Consider the following 9,751-nt stretch of genomic DNA (forward strand, 5'->3'; position numbering starts at 1 on the left):
GCATTCACAGCCAACTGCTCAGACGGGTGTGGGCATTCACAGCCAACTGCTCAGACGGGTGAGGGCATTCACAGCCAACTGCTCAGACGGGTGTGGGCATTCACAGCCAACTGCTCAGACGGGTGAGGGCATACCAGCCAACTGTTTTTACGTGGTCCTTCCAGCTGGATTTAGTGTTCAACAATTTTACAAGGTCCGTCATTTCTCCGGATTTAGCGACCAATAGTTTTTACAGTTACTAGACAGTGAATAGAATATGCAAACACAGAACACTTTGAGATAAACAGATGAGATTCTCTTTCTCACATGCATACTATATATAAAAAAGTATGTGGACCCCCTTCAAATTAGTGGATGTTTTGGTCAAATGTTCCCGGCCTATCTCCACCGTAACCTCAAGAAAGGACAAATCAGAACAACAGTTCAGTTCATAAGGCAAATTATTACTACTATCAATATTTTTAATGCACCATTATTTTTTATCACATTCTGCTGAAACTATGTTTCAAATTAGTTTAAAATCCCTTATCACACTGTAAACCTCATCCCAGTCATAGGATCAGTCACAGAGTTATGCTGATCATCCAGCAGACCCAATCTGAGGAGATTTATCAAACCAAAACAGAACAAACAACGCAACAATACACTCCTTCATACATCACTCAATACATCCCTACGTATCACTCAAGGTGTGTAAATTTCCATCCAAAAAAACTCAAACAGGTAATTCCCCCATCTTGACACATAATTCACCAGTGACTGTGTAAAAACAACAATACAAATTAAAATTACTACCCTTAATAACTCCATAAAACGTGTACCCATAACTTCATAGTAAACATAGACTAGAGACAGGTCTATCCTTCTCGTGGTGCTATTAATTATAAAACTTCTCCGTAATTATCAGCATTACAAATGACCTTCAAATCAGTATTAAATATGACCTTTAAATCATCATCCAATGTCTCTCGGCATTCCAATGAGGGCGATCAAACCACACTAGAAAGTCAGGATAGAAGGTCATTCAAAACCCTTCAAATAATTGGTCTGATAGAGAAAATAACACTTATCTAAATAACAGTCAAACATGTCATACATTTCGTATCCCAGATTTACAGTACGTTTCTTCAGTACATTTTTATCAAAATAATTCTCATCAATTCACATTTCATCAATATACACTATACTACAGCTTAATCAGCAACTCAAAGTTTTAACTACAAACAAAACATGCTAATAATAATAAGTCCATTGTACTCCCTCAAATCATTAATCATTTGTTTTAATGTACCCCAACGTCTATGTGCGCTTAATTTAGCATGGGCTACCCTTAGACACAATTCACTCCCATAACCATGTACAATCATCCTGGTATCGTTACTAGACCAGTGTAGGCTACCTGCCGCTCCCATGGGACTCTCAATCACGGCCGGATGTGATACAGCCTGGATTTGAACAAGGGACTACGGTGACACCTCTTGCACTGAGATGCTTTAGACCGCTGCGCAACTCGGGAGCCCCAATGCAATGTTTCATTATGTGGAATCGACCCCGTTTTAAAATAAACTATCCCAGAACGCCTTTCCGGTAATCCTATCAGTTTAACCTGTTGCATTAGTTTAGCAAAATAGAAAACTGTCGTTTAACAAATAAACAACCATCAAAAAGTTGGTGCTGTCTTATCAGCTTGATAGTCAATACTTATTTCATTATTTTATTACTGGACACGGTTACACGTAATGGAAACAGATTTTGCAATGCATTAACTTCCTGCTCAAATTCACTGGTGTTACCTAACTATAAAACCAAGCAACAATAATCAGATTCTGTCAAAGAATGTTTCTCATACCTCTACTTCAAATATCCCACTGCCTGCTCACTTTCAACCACAGCCAATCATTTTACAATCTCAAGGCTCAATCTCTCTACTCATCATTTAACCTTGTATTGAAACCTCCGTTTTTCAAATGACTAAATATCGCATCATTAGAGTGCTATAGAAAAACCACTAATAACATATTACCATTCACATACTGCCAACACTCATTAAGTTTACATCAATCCTCCTTATCAATATTACTCTATATGTTTAATACCAACCTCTGCTTCACACTCATTAAACATCTGTTATTTTAAGATGAACTTGTAATGCCCAAATGTAGAAAATACATCAGCCAATTCTTAATCCATTCAAATCCAAAATCCTTACTTTCCAATTGACTTACTTTCCTTTGTCACCTTCACTAGTCTACATCTCTTCATTTAAACACAGAAAGCCCTCTAGAATCTTTACTGTACCTCTGTCTGTCTTTCCATCTAATGTTTATGTTACCAGGTCATTTTTTAAACGTCATTAAAGTCAAAACGAACAACTTCTACTTTTCACAGGGTGCCCACTTTAATTACTCTGTTATCTCTTCCTTCCTTTAGTCAATCTATTTTAGAATAAAATAAAATCTCACGAGTTTAAAACTACTATGGTTTTCCTGAGTCGCATTGTTATCGAAACCCCCAAATATGTCATATTTTTTCGCCGGTTGTACTTTACCATTTAATGCCTTGTGACCCGGATCTACGACATAGTTTACTAATGTGGCGATGTTTGGCATTCGAACTTCTTTGTCTTTTTAAGACAATAACAAATACACTATCTTTCATATTGTATCAAGACAGAACCCCCAACTCGACAAGCTTGAGCGATTGTTTAAATGAGGCGTGAAACAACTATTTGTAAACAACTCGTGCTACTGCCCATATATACTGCCAATTTTAATATGGTACGTAGTATCCACTATCCTTGATTCTCACAAGGATTACTCAACCCCAACCTCTGCTAAGGAGCAGGGTTGATCCAATCTCTGACCTCATAAAATATACTTTAATATTTTTCTTGCCTCACACCCAAGCTAGTGGGCTAGCTTGCTACCTAATGTTACTTCCAGACACAAACAAGAGTATACATCTTCACTCTCCATTCTACTCACCTAGCAGAGCAGGTCAGGCTTTTCCATGTTTCTTCAAAACATTGGTGACTAACTGTGCTGTTGACAATAATTCAAATTACGTTATTTCCCTAATGTTTACTGACACTGGCCATATTCAACCGGCGTTGAGCATTCGTGAATTCATCAGTTATTCTGCGCTCTGGTACATACAAACCAGTGCTCTGAAATCCGAACAAAATAGCCTGAGCAAATGTACCAAATACCCTGTTTAACAATGTCCATTGAGAACACATTTAGCTAAACTAAGAATGACGTGAATAGTCAAGTCAACAAACGCTGGGTAGTTGAATAGCATATAGTTAATATACTAGCTGGATAAAATGATATACTATGCAGTTCATAAAGATAGCGCAAGCAACACATTTGTAATACTTACTTAAAACAAATCATGTATATCTTAACACCAATAAGCATACTACATACTCAAATTACTTCACAAATAGTACGGTTAGTGCGACTACGCTGATAGACCGCTAACATTAATACGCTGGTGCGTTGCGCTAATGATTCTTGTTTTATATCATTGTGCCAAGTCACAATGGCATCCCAGAATTTTCCTGTCAGCAGGGAAATGCTACCGAATTTTATCCATGATTAGATTTTTTTTCTTCTCTTCCACATTCGAGCCGAATTGGTATAATGTGCGTGCTCTTCTATTTGTATCTTTATGGCTTAGCTTTAGTGTACATCTCCTATGATGTTTATTCCTGCTCCTCTCTCCTCGCGGTTTTATAAAAAACCCAAAATTACGCTTTGTACTACGTTATATAAGTTACGTCGAAATTCCACCTTTATTTTGCTCCAACTTCATGGGAAAAAAATATTTATTCAATAAATATAGCAACTCATCTCTTACCGCGAAAAAAAACACATTTTCAGGCCTGAGGGGCAGTTTTCTCTAAATGTATTACCCTGACGGAAAAAAATCACATAAGCATTCAGACAGTCATATAATGCTTTTAACCTTATCTCTATCAAATGATCCATAAGGACCCTACGTATGTCTACGTATGAGTTGTTTAAGTTGCACCTTATTACTTTCCCAGTATTTACTTGATCAAAATTTGAGTAATCGATTATACACACATACAATTTATCATTCTTTTTTTTTCATGTCTTCACAGAATCAATAATCAACATATAACGTAGGTACTCACATGAATGAATCACTCCGTTTCCAACGATCCTTCATCCATACACTCCCAGCAGAACCCTAACACGTTAGTTTCTCGGAGGCTGCCCTATAGGAATAATTCTCAACGGTTCTCTAGTCTTCCAGAAATGATAGAATAACATCTAGCACTTAATAATACCACCCCGTGATATTCTATGATGGGCATTGTTGAACGTTCCGTTCAACAACGCACCATATCTCATTATCCAAATGTAAGATTAACACTTATTTCTGCCCTCACACACACTCTCATTCACACAGTACTGTTCCCCAAACATACTTCCCTCACACTCTCTCGTGTCACATTCACAGAAAACAAACAAAAACACAGAGGGGAATGAGGCAGACAAGGAAAACCGGTTAGCGCTGTTTTTAGATTTCAAAACGCTGTCCATATGAACTAGGAAACCCATACCATTATCAAAATATTGCCCAATTAGTGGTCCCACAACGGCGTGTTGTATCCACACTGGGATATCGCCTACTGTGAGTACTATGGTATAGATTATTTTATGTCTATACAAATGTGCAAAACTACCAACAGAGTACCCGTGTCTTCAATCTAAGCCTTGGCCATCTTCATTGACCTGGCCAAGGCTTTTGTCTCGGTCAATCACCACATTCTTATCGGCAGACTCAACAGCCTTGGTTTCTCAAATGACTGCCTCGCCTGATTCACCAACTACTTCTCAGATAGAGTTCAGTGTGTCAAATCGGAGGGTCTGTTGTCCAGACCTCCGGCAGTCTCTATTGGGGTGTCACAGGGTTCAATTCTTGGTCCGACTCTTTTCTCTGTATACATCAATGATGTCGCTCTTGCTGCTGGTGATTCTTTGATACACCTCTACGCAGACGACACCATTCTGTATACTTCTGGCCCTTCTTTGGACACTGTGTTAACTAACCTCCAGACGAGCTTCAATGCCATACAACACTCCTTCCGTGGCCTCCAACTGCTTTTAAATGCATGTACAACTAAATGCATGATCTTCAACCGATCGCTGCCTGCACCCGCCCGCCCGTCTAGCATCACTACTCTGGACGGTTCTGACTTAGAATATGTGGACAACTACAAATACCTAGGTGTCTGGTTAGACTGTAAACTCTCCTTCCAGACTCACATTAAGCATCTCCAATCTAAAATTAGATCTAGAATCGGCTTCCTATTCCACAACAAAGCATCCTTCACTCATGCTGACCAACATATCCTCGTAAAACTGACTATCCGACCGATCCTTGACTTTGGCGATGTCATTTACAAAATAGCCTCCAACACTACTCAGCAAATTGGATGTAGTCTATCACAGTGCCATTCGTTTTGTCACCAAAGCCCCATATACTACCCACTACTGCGACCTGTATGCTCTCGTTGGCTGGCCCTCGCTTCATATTCGTTGTCAAACCCACTGGCACCAGGTCATCTATAAGTCTTTGCTAGGTAAAGCCCCGCCTTATCTCAGCTCACTGGTCACCATAGCAGCACCCACCCGTAGCACGTGCTCCAGCAGGTATATTTCACTGGTGATCCCCAAAGCCAACACCTCCTTTGGCCGCCGTTCCTTCCAGTTCTCTGCTGCCAATGACTGGAACAAATTGCAAAAATCACTGAAGCTGGAGTCTTATATCTCCCTCACTAACTTTAAGCATCAGCTACCAGAGCAGCTTACTGACCATTGCACCTGTACACAGCCCATCTGTAAATAGCCCACCCAACTACCTCATCCCCATATTGTTATTTATTTTTTGCTCCTTTGCACCCCAGTATCTCTACTTGCACATTCATCTTCTGCACTATCACTCCAGTGTTTAATTGCTAAATTGTAATTATTTCGCCACTATGACCTATATATTGCCTTAACTCTCTAATCTTACTACATTTGCACACACTGTATATAGATTTTTGTATTGTGTTATTGACTGTATGTTTGTTTATCCCATGTGTAACTCTTGTGTTGTTTGTGTCGCACTGCTTTGCTTTATCTTGGCCAGGTCGCAGTTATTAATGAGAACTTGTTCTCAACTGGCCTACCTGGTTAAATTAAATAAAAGGTGAGGGGAAAAATTTAATAATAATAAGTATCAGGAATAAGAAAACACTTACAATAACACCTAACAATCGTAACCCAGGGAATACCTTTTTACCTCATTGATCAAAACACATAACACATTATAATTAGCCTTCGCCAGGACCAGTGTCCTTTCAGGTGTCACCGGGCGCAGGTCCCTCGTTCCCACAAACCTCGACATCCTACTGTGATCAAGTCAGTACCACGGATTGGACTTTTGTTTGCCCGCAACAGGCTAATTAACAATCATGCCCAAGGATACCTCACTTAAGAGCACTCTTATCAACTCAACTCCAGTCCTGCTAGTTACCTCAGCTGTGGCCCTCTTAAGGAAGACCTCGCTCCGAGCGTACCCTCAACAGGGGCTATTATTTTTTCCTTTTTTAAATAGATTTTTTCCTTATAATTTCATCACTTATTGATAGATTGTCCAAGCCTACCTCTCTCACTACTCTGTCCGAGATCTGGTATCCACCTTTGCCCGCTACATATCAGATCCTAGGCGGGTCCAGCTGCTCAATAATGAGCGTGGTTCACACTGAGATCACAATTTCTGATCCCCTGTGCACAGTTTACTCAGATCTTCAGGAGAGGACAACAGGTAAAGTTGCAGGTTACCTCCTCATCGCCAAAGATGTCATGGAAATTCAGTACTGAGAGAGACTTGGTCTTGGTCATTTCTTCAAACCATCATCTTTATTTAATATTGATTAGTTATTGCAATAATGAGACCGTCAGCCCACCAGTCTTGACTAAATGTTAGGCTGAGAGTCTAGCCTTTACAGACGATGCAGTTTTTATACAGCTGATACCAAGATTGCTTAGTCAGTAATTTATATTCCCATAAGCAACCTTGGTAATCTACACATGATGGTCTTTTACTTAGTTTCCCAGATGCCAGGAAGATGAGAATGAGGCATTGTTCTCAACTCTTCCAGGCTCTCTCTATCTCGAGTCACACACACCACATCTTGTCTATAGAACGCCAGCTTTTAGGTTTTTATCACCAACATCAATCAATTGTCAGCTTCAAGCTACAGTTGAAGTCGGAAGTTTAGCTAAGCTACAGTTGAAGTCGGAAGTTTAGCTAAGCTACAGTTGAAGTCGGAAGTTTAGCTAAGCTACAGTTGAAGTCGGGAGTCATTAAAACTCATTTTTCAACCACTCCACAAATTTCTCGTTAACAAACTATATTTTTGGCAAGTCGGTTAGGACATCTACTTTGTGCATGACACAAGTCATTTTTCCAACAATTGTTTACAGACAGATTATTTCACTTATTCACTGTATCACAGTTTCAAACTCAAACAATGCCCGCAGTTAAAGTGCACACTGTCAGCTTTAATTTGAGGGTCTTTTCATCCATATCGGTTAACCGTTTAGAAATTACAGCACTTTTTGTACTTGGTATTGAGACATCAACGTTTTGGACACCTACTCAGTCCAGAGTTTTTCTTTATTTTTACTATTTTCTACATTGTAGAATAATGGGCAACACCACCATACACACACACACATTGTGAGCTAAATATTTTAGTGGCCCCCTTGACAGTGGAGAGACATTTGTTCAGTTTTATGGCGGAGAGAAAATGTTGCAGTTTCAAAGCAAGTTTGCTGTAATTCTACACATTTTGACATGGGACCAAGGGAAATGTTTGCATTTGTTTTTTATTAGATTAAAAAAATAAATACAATTTTTTACCCCCTTTTTTTCATGTTATCCAATTGGTAGTTAGTCTTGTGTCATCGCTGCAACTCCCGTACGGACTCAAGAGTAGCGAAGGTCGAGAGCCGAGCGCCCTCCGAAACAAATCCCAGCCAAGCCAAGCCGCTTCTTGACACAATGCTCTCTTAACCCGGAAGCCGGCCGCACCAATGTATCAGAGGAAACACCATACACCTGGCGAAACATGTCAGCGTGCATGCGCCCGGCCCGCCACAGCGCGATGGGACAAACCCTCCCCTAACACGGACGATGTTGGGCCAATTGTGCGCCGCCCCATGGGTCTCCCGGTCATGGCCGGCTGCGACAGAGCCTGGACTCAAACCAGGATCTCTAGTGGCACAGCTAGCAACTGCGATGCAGTACCTTAGACCACCGCGCCACTCGGGAGGCCAGGTTTGCAGTTTTTAATATGATATCGGAGTGAGACTGACTAACAAATTCAATGAGGGCCCCTTGGCCGTTAATTTGACCATGATTAGTTTAGATAGCTGGCCGCTAAACCAACTTAGGTATCTGAAAATGTTTTGCTGACATGGGATAATTGACTGACTATCAGTAACTTACATAAGAGAAACTGCTGATGCTAAATGAAATTTCAAAATTGCATCTTGTAAGTTAGAATAGTAGAATATACAACAGTAAGTTGAGACCCTGACTGAGTTTCAAAATGTTTTATACAAATTGATCTGAGGGCCTTCAAAAGCATGCGGGTCACCAGTTGCCCATCCCTGACCTAGATGAACAGTGAGAAATATCCAGTTTTTGTCAATTCTGACAGTCCCACTGCCTACTGGTCATATGACGATATGAATTATTTTGTCTCAACGCTAATGTTTATTTCTACAGAGACACAAAGGCCTACAGATGTACACAAAGGCCTGCAGATGTACACAATGGCCTGCAGATGTACACAAAGGCCTACAGATGTACACAATGGCCTACAGATGTACACAATGGCCTACAGATGTACACAAAGGCCTACAGATGTACACAAAGGCCTACAGATGTACACAAAGGCCTACAGATGTACACAAAGGCCTACAGATGTACACAAAGGCCTACAGATGTACACAAAGGCCTACAGATGTACACAAAGGCCTACAGATGTACACAAAGGCCTACAGATGTACACAAAGGCCTACAAACACCTATAGAGGTATGTTCATGTGCACCTCCACTGCATTTTATATCATACTCACTGTGGCAAGGAGATTTCTGTCATCTGTTATCTCTATTGACTTGGGGGTTATACTTTTGATGTTTTATTGAGTTGAGGTTTCATTTGAAGGAATCAGACACTGAGGGAACAACGCTGTTTGTGAGAACAAGAACAGGTAAAGGTTTTGTATAGAATGGTATGCATGAGTTCCTGTGAACTTCAGCCAGAATATGTATGATTTAGTACTTTATCTTTTTCATGTAAACTTGACATGTTGTTAAAATTAATAGATTCATGCCCCTAGGACATTCTTTACAACAATCCAGTCTGAGGTTCATTGGCCTGAGATGTAGTGGACAGAAATTGGGCCCTACTACATGGTAAATGTGATCTAGACTCCATTTTTTTTTTAAAGTTTGGTGCTGACACATTTGTTTTGTGGTTTACATATTAACCCAACTACGACCTTGATACGTTGCCTGAAGCTCTAAAACACAATTCCAAGGAAAAAACATTTTTTGTACAATCTTCCAATACTGGGGACGAAGATGTCAACCCTAGAAGGAGCCAGGTCTGTTCTGTCCAGGGTAAGGTCAGGTGGCCTTCATTTTAATCGTCAGT

This window comes from Oncorhynchus kisutch, linkage group LG17 (assembly GCF_002021735.2).
Source record: "Oncorhynchus kisutch isolate 150728-3 linkage group LG17, Okis_V2, whole genome shotgun sequence".
In the NCBI taxonomy this organism is placed as follows: domain Eukaryota; kingdom Metazoa; phylum Chordata; class Actinopteri; order Salmoniformes; family Salmonidae; genus Oncorhynchus; species Oncorhynchus kisutch.